Source organism: Canis lupus, chromosome 16 (genome assembly GCF_003254725.2).
Source record: "Canis lupus dingo isolate Sandy chromosome 16, ASM325472v2, whole genome shotgun sequence".
Classification (NCBI taxonomy): Eukaryota; Metazoa; Chordata; class Mammalia; order Carnivora; family Canidae; genus Canis; species Canis lupus.
Genome location: NC_064258.1, coordinates 60,120,665 through 60,136,548, shown reverse-complemented (window position 1 = coordinate 60,136,548; position 15,884 = coordinate 60,120,665). Strand labels below are relative to the sequence as shown.

The window sequence follows — 15,884 nt, the reverse complement described above, 5'->3', positions numbered from 1 at the left end:
TTCACTAAAAGGAAAAAAGGATGGCAAAGATGTAGATGCTTGGGGCGTCTGAGTCTTCTTTGAAAAGTAAGTACTATTATTCATCAGAATTAGATAGTTGGATAAATGGAATGATTGTTAAGTTGACAGCTATATTATTGGGTTGTTGGATACATGGCATGAGGACTGAATTGGACACATTAGACAGAATGTTCAACATGAAAAATTTTAGTAAGATGGAAAAAGAGGCATTTTGCAAGGAAAAATGGGCAGATGTTCCATTACCACGGGCTGGGGTTTATAATTGGTTTATGCATGATGGGTTAGCCAATGGCGCTGTAACAAAAACGACCCTGAAATCCAAGTGTTAGTGATGTAAATAACGGATTATCCCATGACAAGTTTTATTCAGGTAAGACGGTTCCTGAGTTATTGTCCTTTACATGGTTAATAAGATGCAAGTTCTTTCTACATATCATCCTAGCGTCTTGCACACATTGCCCCTAAGGTCTCCAAAAGAGAGAGAAACTGAAGAACATATTTTCTATTTTTTATAAAGCCCAAGGCCAGAAAGTGCTTCTTTCCTATATCCCTTTGCTAAGAATTCATTTACTTACATGATCCCAATCTATAAGGAAAGCTGGAAATTTCCATGCACCCAGAGTGAAGCAAACACGTGGAGAATATTTAGCACTGTCTCAGCCAAAAGAGTGGCAAGAAACTCTCTGGAAATGTAATGGGTCTATAAAAAGTGCAGACTCTGGTGGGTCTGAATCAGAATACCTTTAAGAAAGAGTATATATGAAGATTCAGAATCTAGAAATCTATGCCCATAGTATTATCTGTATCACTTTTGGAAACTTCATATTGATTTAAAATGTTGCTCTAGATCAGAGGTGAACACATTTTGTCCCACAGGTCATATTTCACCTGCAGGCCATTGTAGTCTGATCCTTCTGCTAAATTTTCTTTCACATATTTAAAGAGATAAGATACATAAAAAAATAACACGCCAACCAAAAAGCCTAAATTATTCAACATCTGGGCCTCTATACAAAAACGATTGATCGTGGCAAGCACCTTCTGGTTATAAAATCCTGAAGTTTCATAAAATCTACAATTCTGAAGATTATATAGACATACTGAGAATAGAAATGTTGAAAATTATTATGCTGTACGAGAAGATCCAGCTTAGAGAGCAGAGGAAAAGTGAGCTGAGAACCACAGTGCTGAAGTTCAGCCTTATTCGTGAATGAGGAAGCAGAGGGTCTGACAAAGATGCTGAGGGTAACAGTGTTATCAGGGATTCCATGGAAGATAAAAGAAACAAGATTCTGAGACAGCAGAAAAAGTGTTTCATCGTAGCAGTGAGATGGCTCGCTAGGCGCCTTGCACTGCCTTCCTGGCAGGTGGATTAATGTGGACTCATATTTTCAGTGATAATTCAAATGTTGGTGGAGAACAAAATAATTAAGAATCCTTATTTGTTGTCATATCCCTAACACTTGTGAAGCACAGAAGAAAAATTGTGTTGGTTGAATAATTAGATGAATGACCTGTTATTGGTCAATTGGTATCAATGTATTGCTTTTTGATAACAGACAATTCTTTCATGTTCCTATTTGATATTTAGCAAAGCTAGTGACATTTACAATGCTTAATAATTCTCAGTCCTTGTAAACCAGCAGTACTAGGTTTTCTACCTTTATTGATTTTTCCCATTCATATTTGGTATGCGAGGACTGTGGGGTTTGAGAGGAGATGGATTGTTGTTATCTGAATTGTCATCTGTGGTCATTTCTATGCCCTATAAATCTGGTAATTCTCTGGGAAGGATGTTCTTGGTAAATCCATTGTTTTGGATCCTTGTTGATCTCACTCTCTCTTGTATTTACGGAATTAGTTAAGAATCTGATCCATTAAAAAAAAAATCCGCTCTATTTAATTTCATTTGTTAAACTTTGCCTAACATCAAGTGTAGGGACCAATAAAATTTAGTAAAACTTACATGTTTTGTGGCCTAAACTATTGCAATATAAAATTGTAATTGATTTACCTTCTATAAATTGCGATTGATTTGATAATCCCCAAATGTCATATTTGCCACTTAAGGATGGCATTGTGACTCTTTACCATTTGTTCTTTGCCAAGGATGTCACATATGGCTGAAATTGGGTTTTCTTTTCCTGACTTACAGCAAACAAATATTCCACTCACAGAAATTTGCCAAAATATTTGTTCTTTTAGAAAATACTTTATGCTTGCACTTAGTGGAAGATAATAAATAATTAAAAGACACTTGAACTTTCCAGAGTACATCACAGAAATCTTTAATTTTATCCCTCTCGTCAGTTTAGAGTTCAAAATTTAGTGTCTACAAAGTGATCCAGAATTGTGGGAGATGTTGGAATTTGCATTCCAGTTCTTTGGATTGTGACATGATATTAATCATTATACTAACCAAGGAATTCAACAACTTGTTGTATGTAAGTCAGCAAGGTCAACAGTCCAGCTGTGCCACCATCACCAAAACCCATGGAAGTTGTATCAGGTCCACGTCCTGGGCACCTTATCACACACACTATCAACTATCTGGACTGAAGAAATGAAGCATAAAACATCTCTTCATCAAGGGGTTAATTTCATTTGAAAAAAGTTAGAAAGTCATTTTGTTGATATTCTAATTCAAGAACTAGAACGAGAAGGGAGCCAGAACCAGTTCTTTCACTAACGCCCTTGCTGTAGGTTAGAAATGTTGGGTGCTTCGTAAAAACTTCTAAAAATCTAAATTCTCAGGTGGAATTAGAGAAGGGTTTCTGAGCGAATTCCTTCTTATTGCAATTACCACATGCAGCACAGAAAGTATACGTGCAGGAACGTCAAATATGATTTATCATCTAGACGCTACACCTTGAAACTTTAAAAATATGATTTTGAAGAGAGTAAAGAATTCCGATTGTGTAGGAAGTAACATGAATCATGCCATGGAGGCTGTAAGTAACTGGCTCCCATAACTACACTTTTACATAACAGTAGGCAAGCTCCAGCATTCCACGTTTTTTTTTTTTTTTTTTCCTAAATAGAAGGAAAGTATGATAAGTAAAGCTGCATAACGTTAACAATACCATCCCCGGGACGAGACGGGGCCGTTTTGAGCATCTGAGCCCCGGCTGACCTCAGGATTTCAAGAGGAAAGACTCCCTAACCCGTAAACCTGCGGTGCGAAGCTTTTGAGGAGCTTGTTGGGGCAGCTGCGTCTGCTGCAGGACACTGTCGGGGATCAGAAGCAAACACCAAGGGGATCCCTGGGGGGCTCAGCAGTTTGGCGCCTGCCTTGGGCCCAGGGGAGATCCTGGAGACCCTGGATCGAGTCCCACGTAGGGCTCCCTGCATGGAGCCTGCTTCTCTCTCTGCCTGTGTCTCTGTCTCTGTCTCTCTCTCTCTCTCTGTGTCTCTCATGAATAAATAAATAAAATCTTAAAAAGAAGAAGAAGAAGAAGAAGAAGAAGAAGAAGAAGAAGAAGAAGAAGAAGACACCAAAATGCACACTGTGCTGCAACTTAAAAAAAAAAAAAAAAATTTGGAAAGAACATTGTAGCAAATACAGTGACTTCCAGCTTCACTGGACGGAAGGTGGGTCAGAGGGGGAGCCCCGAGGGTGGCCCCCAGAGAAGGGCCGCCTGCGCCCCAACCCTGTGGGGGGAGACCACGGCCCAGGTCGGCGTGTCCAGGGCAGCGCGGGAGGGGACGCGAGCCGGGGCGCATCCCTCGGCGGGTGGCGGGGGAGGGCGCACACACACCCTGCGGCCCATCCCGCCTGGAAAAGGCCGCGAGGGGCGAGCCAGCGCCTCCTGACCCAGCTGGGTTTGCAGCCGGGGCTCCTTGGGGTCCAAGCTGACCCGTGGCATCCCAGCTCCTCCCCCGATGCCGACCCACACCCCGAGCTCCGAGTCCCTGTGGCTAATGGAGGCAGCGGCCCAATTGGGCTGCGGTGGGGCCACTTGCTGGCGGTGCATCCCGGCCACATCCGCCCCCCGGGCCGTAATCCCAGAGAGGAAGGACCGGGCTAGCCCCACAGAGGGACCCCGGACCCGGGCCGGAGCCACGCGGACACACAAACCCCGGTGTGTTGTAGGCCGCGGACTCGGACTCCCCGGAATCCTCTTCTGAGGACCTGGACGCCAGGTTTGGGGCCTCGTCCCACTGGGAGGGGCGGAGAGATGACTCCGGGCGGCTCAGCTCGGGCTCGGGCCAAGTGCCGGGGTTTAGGGCCGCGGGGCCTCGGGACAGGACGCGGCCTCTCCACGCAGACGACCGCGCTGCCCCGCCACTCCAGGTCCTGGTCCAGGCACCTGAGGCAGAAACGTGGGGTGGGCCTGACGCTGGAGCCCCAGCACCCACAGACGGGGGAGCGGGAGGCGGCCAGGCTGGAACAGAGGCAAAATGGGGGTAGGAGAGGCACGCGGCGGGCCCGGGGTACAGGGCGTGGGGTGGGGTGCAGGGCACGGGGGATATAGGGTAGAGAGCACGGGACATAGGGTGCAGGGCACGGGGTACAGGGCATGGGGTATAGGGTACAGGGCACGGGACACAGGGTATAGGGGATGCTGTATAGGGCACACAGTATAGGGTACAGGGCATGGGGCACAGGGCACAGGGTATAGGGTACAGGGCAGATGGTATAGGGTACAGGGCAAGGGGTATAGGGCACGGGGTATGGGGTATAGGGCAAGGGGTATAGGACCCAGTGTATAGAGTACAGAGCATGGGGTACAGGGCGTGGGGCATGGGGCACGGGGTATAGGGCAACATACGGTATAGGGCACACAGTATAGGGTACAGGGCATGAGGCACAGGGTATAGGGCATGGGGCACAGAGGTATAGGGCACACAGTATAGGGTACAGAGTACAGGGCACAGAGTATAGGGTATGAGGCATGGGGTATGGGGTATAGGGTACAGGTATAGGGTATGGGGAATAGGGTACAGGGCAGGGGGTATGGGGCACGGGGTATAGGGTACAGGGCACAGGGCAAAGGGCAAGGGGCAGGCAGGGGCTCTGGTGGCCAAGGCCAGGGCAGGTACGGGTGCAGCACAGGGTCTGTGGGGGGTGATCAGGAAACAGGGCCAAGGCTCATGGCACCCTCAGGAGGCATTACACGTTCAGGCACAAGATTCCTTCCATCACTCAGGTATCGGTGACCTTGGGGTGTGGGGCAGAGGCCGAGGAGAAGCCCACAGGGAACATGGGCCAGAGCAACGTGACCCCTCCAGAGCACACATGGTCATGGGGACAGGGCGGGGGGTCCGAAGCTCGGACACCAGGCGTGTTTGTGGGTCACAGAGCAGCGTTGGTGGAGGGGGGCCCGGTCTGCAGGCTGGGGGGCTGGGCTGCCCCTGGAGGAGCCATGGGGACAGGATGGGGTCCAGGGCTCCCTGGAAACTCTCTCTGGAAGGCCAGAGGTCATTCCCAGTGAGTGACAATCACGAGCAGGCTCACAGGACATCTTTGGACCAACAGAGTTGGGTCTGTTTACCTTATAAACTTTCAATCTACCACCAAAAATTAATAATCATGCTCAGGAGGCCTCCAGCTTTTGGCCTGATTACTTAAGGAGTTGCTTTACAAAAAAAAAAAAAAAAAAAAAAAAAACAAAAAAGAAAAACCAAAAAAAACAAAAACAAACAACAAAAAACAACTTTCAGCTAATTGATTAAGCATGCGTTTAAGGGCCGAGACTTTTTGTAGGAACCATTTTTTATCGACTTTATTGACCATATTTTACAGTTACATGTGGAGTGGGATAATTTTTTTTATTTTTTTAGGATTTTATTTATTTATTCCTGAGAGACACACAGAGAGGCAGAGACCCAAGCAGAGGGAGAAGCAAGCTCCCTTTGGGGAGCCTGATGCGGGACTGGATCCCGGGACCTGGGGTCACGCCCTGACCCAGAGGCAAATGCTCACCCGCTGAGCCCCCCAGGCATCCCTTGTGGGATGAATTTTTTAATTTAATTTAATTTAATTTAATTTAATTTTATTATTTTATTTTATTTTATTTTATTTTATTTTATTTTATTTATTTTATTTTATTTTATTTATTTTATTTTATTTTATTTTATTTTATTTTATTTTATTTTATTTTATTATTTTGGGGGGGGAATCAATTTTTTAACAAGCAACATATCCCTATCTCCACACACACACTGCAGGAAAGAAGCAGAGCATCTCGGGGATACCCTGCCCCTTCTCTGAGCCCATAGGCAGCATCTGACCCACCTCCTGATGACGTATATTGTCTGTTTTCCTAGAATTTCATACAAATGGAATCATTCCGTGTGTCTTCTTTTGTGTCCAGCTTCTTTCACTGAGCACTAGCTTTTGAGAGCGTCTATGCAGACAAGTACCTGTTTTCCCGCCAGGAAGTAGCTGGCCAGGGTACAGATGGACAGCCACACAACGTCTCTACGCTGTACTAAGCTGTCCCTTCATCACCTGAGAGATGCTTACCCTTTTCTGTATCTTGGGCATTTGCAAAACAACAAACAAACAAACAAACAAGAAATCCAAAGCAGACTTTTGAAATATTGATTCTCATGGTAATGCATAGTCTTGGTTGGGACCCCAAATACTCATACACATGTGTAAGTGTGCACATCGATATCGAAAATGAGGGGGGCACCTGATGGGAGGAGCACTGGGTGTTATTCTACGTGTTGGCAAATCGAACTCCAATAAAAAATAAAAAAAAAAATTGCCAACGCTCATGTAAACATGGACATAAACCCACAGGGGTTTATATAATCAAACAACAACAACAACAAAAAAAATCCACTTGAAAACAAGAGCAAACTTGGCTTGAAGTACTCTGCGCTGCGATCTCTGCCGGTCGAGGCTGGTCCCGGTTGCACCTTAAAGGGAGGGTCACCGGCCGCTCACTTGACGGCAAGACCGAGGCTGGCTCCGAGCACGTAGTGTGAAAGGCTGGACCATGGAGGGTGGTGGTCACCGGCCGTGGCCTCATTCTGCACAGTGTCCCATGGCCCGGGAAGAGGGGTCCCCATCATGCTTCCAGATGGAACGCCTCCCCTCCTTGCAGCCGGTCAGAGAGACCTTTCCGCATCTCCCATCTCGGGTAAGTGGAATCCTTCGCGTGGCCAGCTGCGGCTCTCTGGTGGGGCGCAGGCCGTGGGCTTCCCCCAAAGTGTGCTCCCTGCGGGCTGAGCTCCCGCTGCCTGTGCCTGGAGCCCGCCCTCTGCGGCCCGGAGCTCGTGACTAGGAGCTGCCCTTGCAGGCCGTGGCCGTGGGCCCCAGGCAGGTGCTGCTCACGCCGACTCCCCGTAGAGGTTGTACGGTTTGGGGCCCTCACGATTCTCCGCACTTGCAGCCTCTCCTTCCAAGTCTGTGAAATGAATGAATGCAGCGCCTGTTAGGAAGGTGGACATAAGGGTGACCTTGGTCCTTAGGCGTCCCCCTCAGGCGGGCCGGCACAGCACCATCTGCCCTGGTCTGCGCCGCAGCCCGGAGCCCAGCTCCTCCTAAGGGACTGTTTAGCAGCACCAGGGCCTCCGGATCGCCTGTCTCCTGGGGCCCTCGAGGAAACCGGGGTGCCCCTGGGCACCTTGCACAAGGCAGAGGGAGCGCGCGGTCCCCAGGCTCCCCCAGCTTCCAGCCTGGGATCTTGGGCAAAGTCACTAATGTTTGGGGGCCTCAGTTTTCACCGCTTGTGGGATGTGGGTGATAATGTGGGTGATATGCACCCACAATACTGGGGAGGGAGCCGTGTAAGACAGACGGGCTGGTCAGCAGGCCGCCAAGAGCACGCACGGTTGGGCCTCGCTGGCAGACGCTGCGGGACAGCAGAGCCACAGTCCCCGGTGCGCCGCAGCGGCACAAGGCGAGCGGACAAGCAGCGGATGCAGGAGGAGCTCCAAGGTCGCCTCAAGTGCGCAGGGGCTGGCTCTGCCTGGGAGTCCTGCCCCGTCCCTCCAGTGGCCCCGAGCTCCGGCCTCGTGCCCGTGCCCTGGTCACAGTTGCCCTCCAACCCCAGGGCCATGTCTAGCGCGGCTGCCTTCTGTCGCTTCCTCTGCAACCTAACACTGTGCCATACGCTGGAAAAGTCCTCGAGCCACCGACACCATGTCTCGGTCAGAGACAGGCAGCGCCACCGAGGGGGGCCTGTTTTCCCTCCAAAGGAGCCATTGACGCTCGAGCCCAGGCCTCTTCCCGGGGGCGCACCCCTGGTTCTCCCCCACGGCCTGCCCTGACCCGACGGAGGCCCGGGAGCGCCAGCGCCCAGGTCGGTTGTGCTGGCGACAGGGAGGGAGCGGCCGAGCCGGGCGGGCAGGACTGCCTGAGAGCCTCTTGACGTCGGCCCTGTACCTCCCATCTCAGCTCTTCCACATAGTTCACTGTTTCTCTGGAAACACGAAGACACCCAGCCAGCACCCGCCTGTCCTCTCGTGTCCCCTTCCGGCCATTTGGGCCCCGTGCACCTGTCTGAGTCCCTCAGGCATCGTAACGTGACATCGGCTTTCTCGCAGATCCTGCCATTTGTTCCTCAAGGACGGTCCTGGCCTTGAAAGCACAGAAGCCTCCCGGTGACCCCAGGCCAAGAGGCAGGGGAGTGGGGGTCAGGTGGAGAGGATGCGGTGCAGGGACAGCAGGAAGGAAGGGAGCTGTTTGCCCACTATGTCCCGGTCACAGAACAGGCAACGTCGCCCTCAAACAGATGGAAAAAAACATTGCTTAAAGATAAGTACTTGGGCGGTGACAGTCCAATCAGAGACGTTTCTCGAACCAGGAGACGTTTCAACCAGGCCCCTGAAGCCTCCATAACTCTCTGCATATCTATCTCCCTGCTCTCCACCTTCCCATAGGACCCCTGTCTGCTTCTGGGGATTTGCATGCGGGGAAAACCTGCCTGTCCACCCTTCCTGAGTTCCTTTTCACCAGTTCATCCTCCCAGAAAGGGACGATGGCTCTAAGTTTTGATTCTGAATTCCTCAGGAAGCATTTCTGAAATAAACAGTTGCTGTCAGGGGCCCAGAACCGCAGGATGGTATCCAGGGGCTCAGAAGTAGCTGGTTAAACCCCAGCGGGTTTGTACTAGTACTAGACCAGCGGTTTGTAAACGTGTTGATGGATGAGGAAGAAGGGGGGCCCAAGGGAGGGGGCGGGCAGGTGATGAGGAGGTGCTGTGTTCTCCACATACAGTATAGCCTTGCTGTGAAGTGTAAAACGCTCCCCCACTTCTTGACACATCTTTGCTGCAACTGCCAGGAGGCTAATATAATAAATATTCTTTTTTTATATATCTTTTATTGGAGTTCGATTTGCCAACATATAGTATAATACCCAGTCCTCATCCCGTCAGGTGCCCCCCTCAGTGCCCGTCCTAGCCTCAGCAGTCAGACAACAAAATGAAATAAAAGGCATTCAAATTGGCAAAGAAGTCAAATTCTCCCAGTTTGCAGATGACATGATACTGTACATGGAAAACCCAAAAGCCTCCGCCCCAAGATTGCTAGAACTCACGCAGCAATTTGGTAGCGTGGCAGGATACAAAATCAATCCCCAGAAATCAGTGGCATTTCTATACACTAACAATGAGACTGAAGAAAGAGAAATTAAGGAGTCAATCCCATTTACAATTGCACCCAAAAGCATAAGATACCTAGGAATAAACCTAACCAAAGAGGTAAAGGATCTATACCCTAAAAACTACAGAACACTTCTGAAAGAAATTGAGGAAGACACAAAGAGATGGAAACATATTCCATGCTCATGGATTGGCAGAATTAATATTGTGAAAATGTCAATGTTACCCAGGGCAATGTACACGTTCAGTGCAATCCCTATCAAAATACCATGGACTTTCTTCGGAGAGTTGGAACAAATACTCTTAAGATTTGTGTGGAATCAGAAAAGACCCGGAATAGCCAGGGGAATATTGAAAAAGAAAACCACAGCGGGGGGCATCACAATGCCAGATTTCAGGTTGTACTACAAAGCTGTGGTCATCACGACAGTGTGGTCCTGGCACAAAGACAGACACATAGATCAATGGAACAGAACAGAGAACCCAGAAGTGGACCCTGAACTTTACGGTCAACTAATATTCGACAAAGCAGGAAAAACCATCCACTGGAAAAAAGACAGTCTCTTCAAAAAATGGTGCTGGGAACATTGGACATCCACATGCAGAAGAATGAAACTAGACCAGTCTCTCACACCAGACACAAAGATAAACTCAAAATGGATGAAAGATCTAAATGTGAGAAAGATTCCATCAAAATCCTAGAGGAGACACAGGCAACACCCTTTTTGAACTTGGCCACAGCAATTTCTTGCAAGATACATCTATGAAGGCAAGAGAAACAAGAGCAAAAATGAATTATTGGGACTTCATCAGGATAAGAAGCTTCTGCACAGGGAAGGAAACAGTCAACAAAACTATAATAAATATTCAAATCAAAATGGTGCTCCCCAGTTGTCCAAACCTTCTCAATTAGTGTGTCACAATTCGTGTACAAGAATCATTGCCCCCTTGAATCTCTGGCTTAATATGTTCCATTTATGATTGTAAAACGTCCCATGTTGCTGCGCACTTTGGCGCCTTGTGTGTGCACACACTCACCTTGTATAGGATCTTGCATAGATTCCCATATATTTTACCAGAATCTTACACCGCTGTCATTGAAATTTGGGTTTTGACTTCTGCTGCTCTTCTGCTTTTGTTCCAATGTGAACACACTAGCAGGGTATTTCTGTGTGATGGGACAGGGCGTATAAAAGAGACAAGTGGAGAATATGCCTAAGCCGGGAGTCGAGGATTATGTACAGGCCGTGCATCAGGGAACATTCCAGACCAGCAGACGAGAGCTGGACACCCCGTAGCTCCCTGTGCCTTCAAGCATGATCGTACTCGGGTTTTTAATATAATTTCATAGAAGAAAGAACAAGAGGGAAAAAGGAGACATCCGCTGAGAATTTAAGTTCCACAGGATGTATATAGTCCTTTCATTTTTGTCATGAAATAAAAAGGCATTTTGCTACGCGAAATAAGTCAAAGACAAATTCTGTCTGACCTCACTTATGGATGGAATCTAATTTTAAAAAAAAAAGAAAAAAAGAAGAAAACCAGAAACCATCCCCAAACTTATAGAAACAGACGCGAGATTTGTGCTTATCAGAGGGGAAGTGCAGGAAAGAGACCCCAAGACCCAGCCCGCCAGCTGGAAGATAGAGTCCGGGGGTGACGCACGAAGGTAGGAAAGAGTCAATCGTGAGCGCTCTCATCACAAGGAGAAATTGTTTTCTCTTCTTGTTATTGAATTTCTTTTTTAAAAAAAATATATTTTATTTATTTATTCATGAAAGACAGAGAGAGAGGCAGAGACACAGGCGGAGGGAGAAGCAGGTTCCATGCAGGGAGCCCGACGCGGGACTCGATCCCGGGACCCCAGGGTCACGCCCTGAGCTGAAGGCAGGCACTCCACCGCGGAGCCACCCAGGCGTCCCCTTGTTACTGTATTTCTGTGAGATGAAGGAGGCTAAGTAAAGTTGGTGTGATGATCATTTCACAACACACGTGCGTCCACCTTCTTGCTGCACACCTTAACCGTATACAGGGATGGAGGACGGAGGTCGGGGATGGAGGGTAGAGGTCAATTATTTCTCAGTAAAACTGGAAAAACGTTACTATTATTACTCACTTTCAAGAGGACACTGAGGTCTCTGGAGAGTATGTGATTTCTTCAAACCCATATATACAAGTAATAAAACCACTCACAAGGCCCAACCGCGTGCCAGTGTTTGCATGAGTTCCCATTGCCTCATGGTGCTCTAGGCTGTAGCACATTGTAATTGCCACAGCATAGATGGGAAACTGAGGCATGGGAGGTTGAAAGCTGTGCCCCAACAACCAAAGGTCCTAGAGCTGCTGAGTAGCAGAGGGAGGTCTGAGCCTGGGGCACGACGTCCACTTTCTGTTTCAATTGCTTATGGCTAAATAATGACACATGGCCCCGGTAAGTCTACCTTCCCACACACAGCCTGCTGTTATGAAATTGCCTGCCTCTATTTGGTTTTTCGTATTTTTATAGGTATTTTAGAACAAACTCCTTAAAGTCCATAAACTCCCTCGTGGCAAATTGGATTTGGATTGATTGAAAGTAACCGCTGTGTCAGAACGTCTGTCCTACTAGTTTGAATCTTCTCTTTTATTAACATTTATTCCTACATCTTTATTTTTTTAAGGTTTTATTTATTTATTAATGAGAGAGAGAGAGAGAGAGAGAGAGAGAGAGACACAAGCAGAGGGAGGAGCAGGCTCCATGCAGGGAGCCTGACGTGGGACTCGATCTCGGGTCTCCAGGATCATACCCTGGGCTGCAGGCGGCGCTAAACCGCTGCACCACCAGGGCTGCCCTATTCATACATCTTTAGAATATACTTTTAGAATTTTCTCCAAAAAGGTCCTAGCACCGTCGGATTTATTTCTGAGCTTTTATTACTGTGTTAATATTGACTATTTTTCCTATAGTATTTTCAATTCTGTTATCATTGGTGTGAGATGCTGTGTCTTTGCTTCATGCACTCTTATTGAATGATCCAAGTCCAAGCAGTGCACATGACAAGAAACCACATCACCACCATCAAAGTAAACTCCAGTAGGACATTTTCTTTGTTATCCCAAATATCGCCAACCACCTTGTCCATCAAGTCACTTCGAAGTACCAGACTCCACTCCCACCCTCTCACAGTGGTGAGGTCCTGTCTCCATCAGGTGGAGCCTGTGTGGGAATGACGGCTTTGTGAGCCCTATGGTTCCCGTGTAGGACGGACGTGCACGCCTCTTCTCTTCACCCTCTCAGTTCCAAGTCTTGCCCTAGACTCTCTACGACCACCACAGCCTCGTAGCACGATGCCTCCATGAACAACCGTTCTGTTCATTACACTATATCTGCATTTTGATTTAATTTGTAGGATCTCATAAAGACTTTGCATCCCAGCAAGTGATTCTGTTTAGTAGGATCCCTTTGGATCCTTTCTCTACGTGGCTGTTGCATGTGACGACTGGCACTAATTGTGGTTCCAGCCTTTAGAAGTATCCCTCAGTTCTCACCCATTGAACATGGCACCAGATCTCCAGACTGCTGTTTTCTTCTCAAACAGAGCCAGGCTCACTCAGAAGCATCTATGTCTAAGGGACCTGCAGTTGGCATTGATCTTGGCACCACCTACTCTTGCGTGGGTGTCTTCCAGCATGGGAAAGTGGAAATAATTGCCAACGATTAGGGAAACCAAACCACCCCAAGTTATGTTGCCTTCACTGGCACCCAATGACTGATCGATGATGCTGCAAAGAATCAAGTTGTGATGAACGCCACCAACATAGTTTTCAATGCCAAATGCCTGATTGGATATAGATTTGACGATGCTGTCATCCAGTCTGGTAGGAAGCATTGACCGACCCTTCATGGTGGTGAATGATGGTGGCAGGCCCAAGGTCCAAATAGAAAACAAGGGAGAGACAAAATTTTCTAAGCAGAGGAGGTGTCCTCAATGGCTTTGACAAAAATGAAGGAAATTGCAGAGGCCTACCTTGGGAAGACTGGTACCAATGCAGTTGTCACAGTACCTGCATACTTCAGTGAATCTCAGCACCAGGCTACCAAAGACGCTGGAACTATGGCTGGTCTCAATGTGCTTCAAATCATCAGTGAGCCGACTGCTGCCATGTTGCTTATGGCCTAGACAAAAAGGGTTGGAGCTGAAAGGAACGTGTTGATCTTTGATTTAGGAGGTGGCACTCTGGATGTGTCAATCCGTACTATTGAAGATGGGACCTTTGAGGTCAAGTCCACAGCTGGAGACAACCACGTAGGTGGAGAAGACTTTGACAACAGAATGGTCAATTGATTTATTTCAGAGTTCAAGCTCGAACACATGGAGGACATCAGCAAAAGCAAGAGGACAGGCAGTCTGTCATCTCCGTACTGCTTGCTAATGTGCTAAGCGTACGCTTTCTCCCAGCACCGAGGCCGGTCTTGAGATTGATGCTCTGTATGAAGGAATCAACTTCTATACCTCTATTACTCGTGTCCCATTTGCAGAATTAAATGCTGACCTGTTCCATGGGACCCTGGACCCTGTAGAGAAAGTTCTTCAGGGATGCCAACTTAGACAAGTCTCAGATTCATGATACCCTCCTGGTGGGTTGTTCTACCTGTATCCCCAAGACTCAGAGACTTCTACAAGATTTCTTCAATGGAAAGGAACTGAAGAAGAGCATCAACCCTGATAAGGCTGTTTTCTTATGGTGCAGCTGTCCAGGCAGCCAGTTTTTCTGGTGACAAATCTGAAAATGTTCAAGATTTGCTGCTGTTGGATGTCACTCCACTTTCTCTTGGCATTGAAACTGCCGGAGGAATCGTGACTGTGCTCATCAAGCGCAATGCTACCATTCCTACCAAAGGGACACAAACCTTCACTCCCTGCTCTGACAACCAGCCTGCTGTGCTTATTCAGGTGTATGAAGGTGAGCATGCTATGACCAAGGATAACAGGTTGGCAAGTTTGAGCTCACAGGCATACCTCCTGCTCCTCGTGGTGTTCCTCAGATTGAGGTCACTTTTTTTTTTTAAGATTTCATTTATTTATCCATGAGAGACACACAGAGAGAGGCAGAGACACAGGCAGAGGGAGAAGCAGGCTCCCTGCAGGATGTGGGACTTATCCCAGGACTCCAGGATCACGCTCTGAGCCAGAGGCAGATGCTCAATTGCTGAGCCACACAGGCATCCCTGAAGTCACTGTTGATATTGATGCTAATGGTATCTTCAATGTCTCTGCTGTGGGTAAGAGCACAAAAAATGAGAACAAGATTAGCATGCTAGTGACAAGGGCTGCTTGAGCAAGGAGGACATGGAGCGCATGGTCCAGGAAGCTGAGAAGTACAAAGCTGAAGATGAGAAGCAGCAGGATGAGGTATCTTCCAAGAATTCACTCGAGTCTTATGCATTCACATGAAAGCAACTGTTGAAGATGAAAACCTTCAGGGGAAAATCGATGATGAAGACAAACAGATGATTCTTGACAAGCGTAATGAAATCATCAACTGGCTTGATAAGAACCAGGCTGCAAAGAAGGAAGAATTTGAACATCAGCAGAAAGGGCTGGAGAAAGTCTGCAGCCCCCGCATCACTACGCTGTCCTAGAGCACAGGAGGCACGCCAGGAGGAATGCCTGGAGGCTCCCCTGGTGGTGGCGCTCCTCCCTCTGGTGCTCCTCCTCTGGGCCTGCCATTGAAGAGGTTGATCAAGCCAACCTGACAATAGGTGTAGCGTTGTTCACACAACATTTGAAGGACCCAACTTTGTAGCAAATTCCACTGCAGTTTTAAAGTCAAGCTTCTATAGTAAATATTCTTGATGCTTGAACATGGAATATGTGCACAGGGAAAGGAAATAATTATTACATTTTATAAGCACTGTATTGTTAAGTGGAAAATGCAATGTCTTAAAACTGTCTTTAAAATTGGCACCACAAAAAAGCAGTATCCCTCGGTTTTCAGAGCTATGAGCAACATTTGCTGTTCCTTAGATTCTTGATTTCCTGCTAAAACTGACAGTATGTATATCTTTCTCCTGGTTAAAAATTATACTAGATGAACATACACCATGTAACAGGACATGATAGATGTACACATGCACAGAGACCTACAGAGTCATAGCTCTACTGACTGTCGCATCCCAGCAGAACAAGAATATACAAATCTTCCAATACGTAGATTTTTCTTATACTTACTGTATATGCAGTCATTCTTTTTGTAAATAATAGTCACATCGCCCTTTCCTTGACAATCCTTAACCCCTCCCCACTCCCATTAATGCCCTAG

General features: G+C 47.5%; 1 pseudogene; it reads left to right on the top strand.

Moving 5' to 3' along the window:
* Positions 1 to 13,183: 13,183 nt before the first annotated feature.
* Positions 13,184 to 15,223, top strand: LOC112659153 (heat shock cognate 71 kDa protein-like; annotated as a pseudogene).
* The last annotated feature ends 661 nt before the right edge of the window (positions 15,224 to 15,884 follow it).